The following is a 12,672-nucleotide window of genomic DNA, read 5'->3' as shown; positions in this document are numbered from 1 at the left end:
TTAATATTATTTTAAATGAAATAATTAAATATATAAAATTTTAAAATTTAATTTGTAAATTATTAAAATTAATATATATAAAAAAATAATGTGAATATGTTTCAAAGTAATTAAAAAAAATATTAAAGTGTAATTTAATTTTATTTGGTATTTGATCTCTTTGTAGTGATAATGATGAAGACGAATAGAATTTACTAAATCTTCAAGAAAAAGTAAGACATTACTTATACTATTTTAGAATTTTTTCCTATGTTTAGAAAACAATGTTCCAAATTATTAGAGTTTTGATAATTTAATTTTGAAAATAAATTAAAATTTTTCATTTCCAAAATATTATAAGAGATAGTATTTTTCATTTTCAACTTTTTTGATAGATACTTTTATGATAGATGCTTCACTTCTTGAACATGTAGTCCTTTCTATAAAAAAATTTAGAGTTTGTTTTTATTTTAGTAATATTGGTTTTTCTATTTGCACTAGTCAAACTAATAAATACTTTATATATTTCTCACATTCTAAATACTTTATATATTTTTCATATTCTAGATTAAGGTTGACTACCTCCTTATAATATTTTAATTTTCTTTGTTTTTTAATTATTTAAATTCAAACGTAATGATACTTTGTATAGTATCCATATTATATAGATTAGCTTCTTTATATATTCTTCATTGTAACCATGATTTGCATCTTTATCTTATAGTTGCTTCAACCATTTATAATTTTGTAAAAAATTTAAAGCAATTTTAGGAAGCCTCTTCTCATCTTATTGCTATCCTATTCCTATAGCTAATAATAATCACTGTTCCAAATTTATTCTAGTTTTGATAATTTAATTTTGAAAATAAATTTAAACTTTTCATTCCCAAAATACCATAAGAGATAATATTTTTCATTTTCAACTTTCATGATAGATTTTTCACTTCTTGAACATGTAGTCTCTCTATAGAATTTCTTAGAGTTTGTTTCTATTTTAGTAATATTGGTTTTTTTATTTGCACCAAACTCATAAATACTTTATATATTTTTCATCTTCTAGATTAAGGTTAACTACCTCCTTATAATATTTTAATTTTCTTTGTTTCTTAATTATTTAAATTCAAATAGGATTAGGGTTCTGAGAAAAGCTTCGACGGCGCAGACTGCACAGTACCGGATCGATTCACAGGCCTGACCAAAACACCAGTTTCGTAACAGCGTTGCAGGGTTCTAGAGTAGCACAATGGAATGTCCTCAGGGGAGGGTGTGAGAGCCCTCCCCCAGAGCAACTACCTCGCAGCACGGTCATGAGCAGACATTTGTCTTTGGATCTGTCGATAAGGAGGTAATGAACAAAGAGAACAGGCAACAACACGGGAACAAGGAGATAGGCGGTCGGAAGGACAAAGCCAGCGTCACACAAGATAGAGAGGAAAAACCAGAAGAAGTTCCGAAAGTCTCCTCGACTACATGCAAGCCTATAGCTAAAGAACGGCCCAGAATAGAGCTGCCGGGACACAAGATTGACAAGCGAATCGAATACATGAGGGATCATGCCCTTATTGGGAAGTTTATAGGGTTTTGGCCGACAGAAAAAGCCTTATATGGATGGATTGCGGCGAAGTGGAAACCCAAAGGAGATGTTACTCTGCAGCTAGGGCCGAAAGGCTTCTTTACTGCGATTTTCTTCTGTCTTGAGGACAAATACAGAATTCTGGGAGCAGGGCCCTACTTTTTTAACTCAGCGGGTCTGTATTTGAGGGAATGGATACCAAGATTTAACCCGGATAAGGAAGATCTCACATGGGCGCCAGTCTGGATCAGAATGTACTCACTTCCAGATGAATATTGGGACGAGGACATTCTCAAAGATATAGGAAATGGATTGGGGGAATACATCAGGGTGGCAGAAGAAACAAAAATGCGCAGATACACTTCTTATGCCCGCATCTGCGTCTTCATGCGCCTGGATGAAGCTTTGCCAGAATCGGTAAGTCTCTCTCACCGTGACGAAGAATGGATTCAACCTCTGGACTATGAGCATGTCCCCTTTCGTTGTCGAAAATGCCATGCTCTTGGGCATCTATTCAGGGACTGTCCTCTGAATGCCAAAGCCAATACTCCTGATCCCTCAGAAACCCTAACCCAGGACGGCTTCACCAAAGCCCCTAGCCGAAAGCGAGCGCACAAAAAACCCACAAATGGGAATAAGCCCCAGCAAAATAATACCCATGGCCCAGCTACAAAGAACAGTTTTGAAATTCTTGCTCAGACCTCTGATGAGCAACCCCCGATCTCCGAGACTAGCCCTACTCCTCCTTCGTCCTCCTCCCATCCCCCTCCTTCAGCTTCCCCCTCCAAACTTCAAAACCCCATTATCATTCCAGCAAACCTCAAAGAAGGACAAAAAGAGTCGGCAGGGAAATACAAGGATATGGAAGTCGATGGAAAGCTAGACCCCCTTCACAGCTCAGAGATTAATATGGAAGGAAGCAACCAAGTGCAACAGATGGAAGAAGAACCAGAAAGCATAGATCTGAACGGCCTAGACATTCTGGAACTAGAACTAGCATGCAAAAGAAAGCATACGACAGTATACCAGAGACTCAACTCAACACGCTGGAAGTGGTCATTTCAAGGGCCTATCAACAGCAACAACTAGGTATACAGCCAGGAAGCCATTGGGATGGAAGCCTTCCCCCAAAAGACACCAAAAAAAGAGGAAGAAGAACGGATCTTCAGCGAACGATCGAGATTGGGAAAATCCTGGTAGACTCAGGCAGGTATGCTAAATTGACGAAGTACTATAAACCCTCTATTAATAGTTGAACCATGAAGCTTGTATCATGGAACCTAAGGGGGCTCAATAGCCCAGGAAAACTCAGAATGTTAAAAAACATGATTAAAATGGAAAAGCCGCAACTATGCTTTCTCCAGGAAACCAAATGTAACAGCGCTACATTAGGCAACATTCTCTCCAAAGCATGGCCAAGTTGTCGATCGGTAGCGATGGATTCCTCTAGAGCTTCAGGAGGGCTTGCTATAGCATGGAACACACAAGCGTTAACTCTTTCAAATTTTCACGCTTCTCATCACCTCATCTAGGTAGCCTTCCACATTCTAGGCACGAATATTCATGGAAACCTATCAAATGTATATTTCCCGCAGGATACAGGAACCAAAATTGCACTTCTCGACACTATAGAAGCTTTGAACAACAATAGGAGGCACCCGCTCTAGATTATTGGAGGGGATTTTAACATGATTACCAAGCTAGAGGAGAAGGTCGGGGGGAGAAATAGAATGGAACAAGAGAATGCCCATTTCAAGGATTTCATTCAGAATACCTCTCTCATAGATATTCCTTTTGTAACGACACTTTTACATGGAGCAATCGCAGGGCAGGTAAGCATCAAATTGCATCCAAACTGGATCGCTTCCTCATATCAGATAACGCGGTTCATCTCGGAGGAGACATTTCAGCTGCTATACTTCCTCATACAGGTTCGGATCACTGGCCTATTGCCCTCCAATGGCAAAGACCAGGCGACCTGACCAGAAGACCCTGCCGCTTCGAAGAGTTCTGGCTCTCACATCCCTCATTTAAAGACTTTTTCAAAACAACATGGACATCCTTCATCCCACCAGAAGGGTCCAAGATGTATCAGTTCCAACAGAAGCTCAGGTTTTTAAAAAATCACCTAAAGCGTTGGAATAGGGAGACCTTTGGAAACATCTTTAAAGCGCAACAAGACCTAAACAAGGAACTGACGGAACTCCAGCAAAAAATAACTACAGAGGGGCACACTGAGGTAACTCTGGAACAGGAACGACGCATCCACAGCCAACTAGAGGAAAGGAGGAAGCAGGAGGAAATATATTGGAAGCAAAAATCCAGAATCAGATGGCTGAAAGAAGGTGAGTGAAATACCAAATTCTTCCACAGAACCACTGTTCAACGAAGAATGCACAACAGCATCCCTTTCATTCAAAAACAAGGGGGGGCAAAAGTAGAGAAGCATGAGGAAATTGAGGAGGAATTCCTTAATCACTTCAATCATGTCCATCAAGAGCCTGAAGGAGACAGGCGACCTGCAATTGAAAGAATAACCAACAATGTGCCAAAGCTCATCACGGAGGAACATAATGAGCTTCTCCTTCGCCCTATTCTGTCTCAGGAGGTGGATGAGGCAATGTCCCAGCTTAAGGAAGGAAAAGCCCCTGGCCCAGATGGATTCACCACTACGTTCTTTCACACCTTCTGGGAGCTGATAAAACTGGAGGTATGGCAAATTGTAGAAGAATCAAGAGCTCTCCATTGGTTGCTTCCCTCTCTCAATTCTACCTTCATTTCCCTTATCCCAAAAGAGGAGGATTCAATCACCCCTGACAAATATAGGTCGATTGCTCTCTGCAACGTAATTTACAAAGTCATATCTAAAGTTATTGCAAACAGGTTAAAGCCCCTCTTGCCTCTGCTCATCTCTCCGGAACAGTCGGGGTACGTGGAAGGGAGACAGATCATGGATGGCATACTCCTCACGCACGAGATAATACACTCCCTCAAGCAATCAACGTAGGCATGTATGATTCTCAAACTGGACCTCTCTAAGGCTTTTGATAAACTCAGCTGGACTTACATTCAGCAAATGCTAATGGCCTTTGGATTTTGTTCTATGTGGATCCATTGGATCATGAGTCTAATTACATCCACACACTTCTCCATCCTTGTGAACGGAATCCTCTCCCGCCCCTTCAAACCATCCCGAGGAATCAGGCAAGGTGACCCCCTATCCCCCTTCCTCTTTGTTCTAATGGCTGAAGGTCTAGGTCGTCACATCAAACACGCCCTCCACTCTCATAAGCTCAAAGGCCTCTCTGTTCACAACACCCCTGCAACTTCTCATCAACAGTTTGTTGATGACACCATGCTATTTGGCTACCCTTCTATCCAGGAAGCCTCCTGCTTCAAAGCCCTGCTCAATGATTTCTCTGAAGCTTCAGGCACCAGTGTCAATAGCTCCAAATCGCAGATCTTTTTCTTTCACACTCCTCCAACTGTCAATACAGCGGTTTCTCATATCCTGGGATTTCCCACTGCTACCCTCCCCTCCAAATACCTTGGAGCTCCCCTCACTGCTTCAGCCATAAAGCATTCCTCTTGGTGAACTCTCATTGAGAAGCTCGAATCCCGTCTTAACCTTTGGACGCACAGAACTTTGAATTTGGCCAGTCGTGTGGTGCTCATTAATTCAGTCCTTCAAGCAATGCCACTTTATCTGTTCTCAATCCTAGCAGCGCTGAAATGGGTTTTAAAAAGAATCAGGAATATTCAGCGTGGCTTCCTATGGGGCAGCTCGGAAACTAACCGTAAATGGGCTCTTGTAAAATGGACCACCGTCTGCACGCCCAAAGATAAAGGGGGCATTGGGCTGAGAGACCCAGAGCATAGCAACTCCATTATGAGCGCTAAAATTTGGTGGCAATGGGTCACTTACCCAGAAAAACCTTGGGTCAAAATCTGGACAACCAAATATGCCAATAACAGACCTCAGGAAGAGCTCATCAGGTTCACTCCCAATGAAAAAGGCTCGCTAATCTGGAATGCAGCCAAACAGCACTTCCAATTAATTCAGCACCACAGTTTTTGGGAAGTGAGAGACGACAGAATGGCAAGATTCTGGACAGATGCATGGAACCAAATGCCATAGCTCAGCCGCGTTCTTAATCCATCTCTGGAATTCAATAGGTAGGAGCAGCAGCAAGAAAAGATCCGACAGTTTTGGATGCAGGAAACGGAGCATGGATTCAGGAAATGGAAACAGGGTAATCAGTTAATCAATAACACAAACCTTCGGGATGCTGAGGAGCTGGAGAAGGAGTTACGGAAAAGAAGCATTAGACATGACGAAGGCAGTGACATTCTTCGATGGGGATATCAACCAAAAGGTGCCTTTACCACATCAGAGGCTTATAAGATCGTATGCAATATCACTACCCCTTCTGACCCAATCTGGAGCAAAATCTGGGGTCTCGGATCCTGGCCCAAAGTCTCTTATTTCCTATGGTTGGTAGGACATAAAAGAATCCTCACTTGGGACAAACTAAGGAGCAGAAACTTTCATGGTCCCTCCATTTGTCATAATTGCAATCATAATGAGGAAACTCTCCAACACCTCCTAGACACCTGCCCCCTAGTCAATCAGCTATGGGAAAAGGCGAGCTTTAGATGTCAAAGAAGATGCAGAATGGAGAACGACATAACCAACTCCTTAAGACACTGGCCACAGAATCCTTATAAAAGCGAGCTTCTCAACTGTTTGTGGAACATAATCCCAGGGCTCATCCTCTGGAGCATCTGGAAGGAAAGGAACAAACGCATATTCAAAAACCAACGCTCTCCAATCGAAAATATATGGAATAGGCTTTGTGGGAATCTCAAAGAAACGCTGATGCTCCGATCCTGGACACAGGAGGATCTTCCTTCTCTAAACAATGAGAAAGGCATTCTAGACAATTGGCAATTGCATCTACCTCAGGGACTACACAAGAACGGCCCTTCCAAAAGCAGCATCATAAACAAGGGCACATGGACCGCTCCCCCTAAGCATTCCTATAAGCTCAATTTCGATGGTGCCTCCAAAGGCAATCCTGGAATGGCCGGCTTTGGAGGAATTCTAAGGAATCATGAAGGCACTCCCCTGCAGATATACTTTGGAAACATAGGGTGGGACACCAACAACTCAGCTGAGCTAGAGGGACTTTGGCAAGGGCTCCTTCTCGCTTGGAATCTCAACCTTCAACCCCTGGTCGTGGAAGGAGACTCCCAGATCCTTATAAACATGGCCAAGCGCCTCCAGAATGGATCTCAAGCAAGGAAAATCGCCGCCAGTTGGAGGCTCGAAGCAAGGCTGGAGGCCATCGAACAAGCGCTCCGCAGCAACAGGGCCATTTCCTTCAATCATATAAAAAGGGAAGGCAACAAGGTTGCTGACCTCCTGGCCAACATAGGGGTGGAAAACGAGAATACCCTTCTCACAGGAAACACGACTATTATACCAAATAATGTCCAGGCTCAGGAATGCGCTAGCCTGGTCCAAAGCGATGCTGCTTCCCCGGATGCGGGTGACAAGATGCGTGTTTATGAGGAGCCACATGCTAGCCATGTGTTGCCTCAAGATTAACGCAGGAAAATTGATTCGATGCTCGCCGCCAAGGAATAAAAGCATGGGAGAACAATAGAAGCACTTCAATGCTCCGTACGGTTTACTGGTGCGACTGTAGCTAGCAGTTATGGCGAACAGGACTCGAGGTGGTGATGAGGAGGTTAAAAAAGGTGGTGGGTCGGCTCTCCATGCGCTGGTTCACGCTCAGTTTTTGGTTCTCGGAGTTCAGGCTCTTGCCTGGTCTATGGTTCTCCAAGTAACAGCTCTTGCTATGAAAGCCTTCTTCCTGTCTGTTGGGTGCCGTCTCAAGTCTGAAAGGTTATCCTATTCCGCATTGCTCCATACCCCTGGTGCTCTTGCAAAGATGGTTAGGCCTCGACAACGATTGCTCAGCCGTCGAGGTTCTGCCCGGGGAGGGTCTTCACGTCCTCCAGTCGATGCGTCCCAATCCCACTGTTGCCGTTGCCATTGCCATCGAATCGCTGAGGCCAACCCCCTCCAAACAAGCCAATTCATGGACTCCAGTGCCCCAGACTCTGATCCGGCACCTATGCCTGCCTTCGGTTCTGCCATTTTCACCTTTAGTAGTTCTCTGGACAAACCCCGTATCAATGCCCACGTATCGGTTCTCTTCCTTGAGGAATCTCCGGATGGTGGCGATGTTCATCACAGCAAGGGGAAGCACCCGGGTGGAAGCTCAGAGGACGTCAAGGAGATGCCAGCGGATGCTCCAGAGCATGTTTCTAACCTTCCTCAGACTCAGGAGGTGTCGACATCCAAAGGGGACAATGTCAACATGGACTCCTTTCCCAGTGCAGAGGAAATTGAGAAATATGGCTCGTACAGGGTGGTCGAGGAGGAGCCGGACGAATAGCCGTCCTCCTTCGCTGCTCAGGTCTTGTTTTGGTTTTCTGTTTATGTTATTTTGCTTAAAGTCTATTCTTGCTATGTCTGTACTGCCCGAAAGGGATAATGTTGAAGGTCTTTTGATGCCCCTGCGAGGGATGAACACTTTTGGTCCAACGCCCCTGCGCGGGATGTCTAGTTTGGTCTCGCTGCAATTTTGTGGTATAGTGCCCCTGCGAGCGTTGTTTTGCTCAGACGTGGTGCCCCTGCGAGGGCTGCTCTTTTTGGTTACTCCTATTCCAAAGTGCCACAGTTGGCCTCTGGTAAAATGACTCTGTGAATGTAACTGTTTTTCTTGATCCTGTAAATAATAGAATAGTTTTAACGAGAAATTTTTTTTTATTTAAATTCAAATATAATGATATTTTGTATAGTATCCATATTATATAGATTAGCTTCTTTGTATATTCTTCATTTTAATCATGATTTGCACCTTTATCTTATAGTTGCTTCAACCATTTATAATTTTGTCAAAAATTTAAAGCAATTTTGAGAAGTCTCTTCTCATCTTATTGTTATCCTATTCCTATAACTAATAATAATCATTGTTCTTATTAAAAAGAAAAAAAAAAGTCACTCTAAAAAATAAAATAAAACCTATATATTTTCAAATTTACTTTAACTCTTTTTTCTTTTCTTTTTTCCTTTCTAAAATATTACATCCTTCATATATCAAATAATAATAATGATGATAAAAATCCCAAATAAAAATTTTCCTGAGACGATAATCCTAAGTAAATTAATTTGTAAGTTGTTTTCAAATCCATTAAAAAGTTTACCAAAGTCATATATCTTTCTTTAATATTATAATTTCATTCAACTTTATACTATTTTATAATTTTAATTTTAAAAGTATAAATATTTTTAAGTATGTCAAAATTCTAAAATAAATAAACAAATTTAATAAGAATTATTTTTATTAATAGCACTTTTTTCCTTTGAAGAAGTCATAAGTTTAAAATTAGAGAGGTAGAGTATGTATGCTTTCTTAGATTTGGCAGTGAAATAGGTAGAGGAAAGTAAGTCAGTTGTCCCACAAACAAAAGGTCTCTAATTTAACAGTGACCAGTAATAATAATAATTATACACCTAAATTTTCAGATTTCCAGAAATAAAACAACATGAAAAAAAAAAACTAATGCTTAAATAAAGTTTTTTCTAAATTCATCTCCTGTACCGTTGGGTAGTTCAATACTATAGGAGATCAATAAACATTACAAGGAAACATTGTTGTAAGGAGCCAAAGTGGAAATGTTCTCTCAATAAAACCTATACTACCAAAGCATTGGTGTGAATAACAACCAGAGATAATAGAACTTTGTGGTTGCTGTTGGAGGTGAGAAGAGGGCAGGTAGAGTCGAACCCATAACCCCAGCTTCTCATTGAACGCCTTATCTTTACTTGCGACCTAAGTTTCTGGTGCTTCTCCTTGCAAGGAGGAGTTGGACGTTCGGAGTTCCTCTTTACGGAAAATTGTACCATCTCTGTACAATTTCAGTAATCCTGCAATATTCTCCTTTTCTTTTACTGTTGAAACAGTTATGTCAACACTTTTTCTTTTCTTCATGTTGGAGTGCTGTTACACCAAAACTTGCAGGTGTTAGTAAACATACACATCATAGATTTAAACACATGCCACTAAACACACATGGAGCTTTGGATCATCCTTCTCTTTCTACACCCCCATTAACATGGAGCACAACAATCTCCCCAAGCAAGGTGGAACTAACCTGTGGGTGTTAGTAAACAACGCAAGCCAGGTGGAACTAACCTGCAGGTGTTAGTAAACATACACATTGGTAGATTTAAACACATGCCATTAAACACACAGGGAGCCTTGGATCATCGTTCTCCTTCCACATCCCCATTAACAGGGAGCACAACAATCTCCCCCCAATGCAAGTCAGGTGAGTTCCAACCCAAACCAGGTGTGTTTCTAACTAGAGACCTTTGGCTTTGATACCCCTTGTTGGTTACACCAAAACCCAAACAGACACATTGTTAGATTTGCACATGCCACAAAACACATAAGGAACATTAGATGATCCTTCTACACTGCCATTAACTGAGAGCACACCACTTCACCCCTTCTATTCTTTCTCTCCGCTTTATCTTCCCTCTCAATAAAAACAAACCAATTTTCTTTGGACAGATTGTTATGCAGAATGTCGCTACAAGATAATGAAAACCAGACTAGTTGCGAAGGGATTCCATGTCGTAATATTAGAATTCCACTGAATCACACAAAAAACATTGGTGCTTTTGGGGTGATTTGCTTTTCAACTTACAGTTTTGATATCGTCTGGATCACATTGCATCAATACCTAGTACTTCATAATGGCCGCTCAATCTTGAAATATATTTTTCAAATAATCTGGTTTAGTTGATGGATATCATGATTGTATAATGAACTAGTAGGAGGTGGCAGTTTGTGCTATTTGGTGGTGTGAATGATTCTTTATCGTTTGGTGTTTGAATGGCCCGTCTGTTGGGTTTTTCCTATGAAGTTAGGTATGAGTAATTTTCTAATGAATGTCATACGTACATTTTGTTTTTTAATGATAGTTGTGTACAGTGATAGGTACGTTTTGTTTGGATTTGCAGAAGTCGTTTTGTAATGAATAGGGTGGTATTATAGTGATGATATTGTTTTCAATATATTAGGGAGGAAATGGAAGTTCAACATAAAGATTGAAAAGAGAATATTTTTAATTTTAAAATTAATATTTAAAGGCCAGTTATAATTTATGATAAATCTTTGTTTGTAATCGCAAAAGTCGTTTTGTAATAGTTATAATGATGATATTGTTCCTAATATATTAGGAAGGAAACTGTAGTATAAAATAAAGATTGAAAAGGTAATTTTTTTTAGTTTAGAAATTAATATTTACATGTTAGTTATAATTTATGATAAAATTTTATAATTTAAATGGATTATCTTAACTCAAATTTTTTATAAATTAAATTATAAAAATCATAAAAATTTATTTAATATTAGTGTAATTATTTTTAATTTTACATTATGCAAAGTAGAAATGGATTAAATGTTTTCCAATTATTTTTGCTTGTTTGTTTGATTTTTTTAATTTTTTTTCCTCTCTATATTTTAGCTTGTAGATTTTCACAATTAAGAATTTGATGATAGTGATGTTTTTTGGAAAATGGTGTATTGTTATTGAGATGAACACTTTTTTTATTTTCAAGGACAAAAAGCTTGATTTGATATGCAAATAGAGACTCTAGAAGAAATATCACTGTTATGGAAGATGAAAAAGATATAAACATATCAATTAATTTATTTTATTATTGAAAAATATTAATTATCTATGATTTCAAACATTTGAGGTTCATGTTTTTTTAGATCATTCTTTAGGATTAATCACATCTTCAATTTTTGATTAAAAAAGGAGTAAAACAAAAGAAGTTTGGAACCATGTCACCATACTAAACTAAAAAATTTGATCTATCCAATAATTCAAATAATAGATATTTAATAAGATTTAATATCTATTAAAATAAATTATTAAATTTAAGGAATCAAGTAATTAATAAATGATAGTTGCATTAGAAAATATTTAATACTAAATAAATAATAATAATTTAAAATTTTATAATAATTTATGAAATAATATTTTATAAGGTATACATAATTATTTAGATTTAATATTTACTAAATTATATTAATAACTTAAGAAATTTATCATTATAGTATAAATTTAATATTTAATAAATACTTCATCAAGAAACTAATAAAATTAATCATATTAGTTGATTTGACACGTGATAAATATTTATATTAAATTGGTATTAAGCATTTACATATATTTGGAATAGAAAAATAAAAATCTAATTTAATACTAAATAATATTAAATGAGAATAAATTATAACATTGGATTAAATAGTACAATGGTCAATTTAGATAGGATAAGATTAAAATAGAATGTAAATAAGGAAATGAAATATTAAGATATTAGGTTAAATGAGTCTGTGTGTTAACTCAGAAGAATCAGAAACTAGGTCATCAGATACTCTCTTTCCATCGGGTCACAACCTAGGGATTGAATCTTGGATCTCTTAGTTTTGACAATTTCACTTCATTTTGATCGCCAATTGAATTACCCCTAGGAACACTGGTTGAAAGTTTATATTAAAATCAAATTGGACAATTAATTTTTGATTGGAATCAAGTTATTAATAATATTGAATAGCTTAGTCTAACCAATAGATGAAATGACCATTTTCCGAACAACTTTTCTAGTCCATTCTATTGAAAATCTGTCATAGATTTTTAAAAATCATAAGTTTAAGTTGTTTGTTCTAAAAAGATGAAGTGCCTCAAGGTTTTTTTAGGGTGTTGAATCCATTTATACATTCAAAAGTGCATTTCATTTCAATCTTACAAAAAATCAATTTGTTAGATTCCACCAAAAAGACATTTCATTTATTAGTTACACTACCCCATATTAATTTAATATTAGAATAATATAGTATTAATTTACAATAAAACAATATTCAAAGAAAAATTAAAATATAAGATTCAATTAGAATATTAGATTAAAATAGTATAGGATAATTTAGAATACAAAAAGAACCAAAGATGAATTAAATTAGAATAAGATT

At 38.1% G+C, this 12,672-nt stretch overlaps 1 pseudogene; it reads right to left on the bottom strand.

Moving 5' to 3' along the window:
• LOC149185085 (strigolactones hydrolase CXE15-like) overlaps window positions 1-12,672 on the bottom strand; it is a 134,318-nt pseudogene that overhangs the window by 53,263 nt on the left and 68,383 nt on the right.

Source organism: Pinus tabuliformis, chromosome 3_2 (genome assembly GCF_031772625.1).
Source record: "Pinus tabuliformis cultivar Carrire ecotype Pingquan chromosome 3_2, CPIR1, whole genome shotgun sequence".
NCBI classification, from domain to species: Eukaryota; Viridiplantae; Streptophyta; class Pinopsida; order Pinales; family Pinaceae; genus Pinus; species Pinus tabuliformis.
The sequence above is the reverse complement of the archived record's forward strand: the minus strand, read 5'-3'. Positions and strand labels throughout refer to the sequence as shown.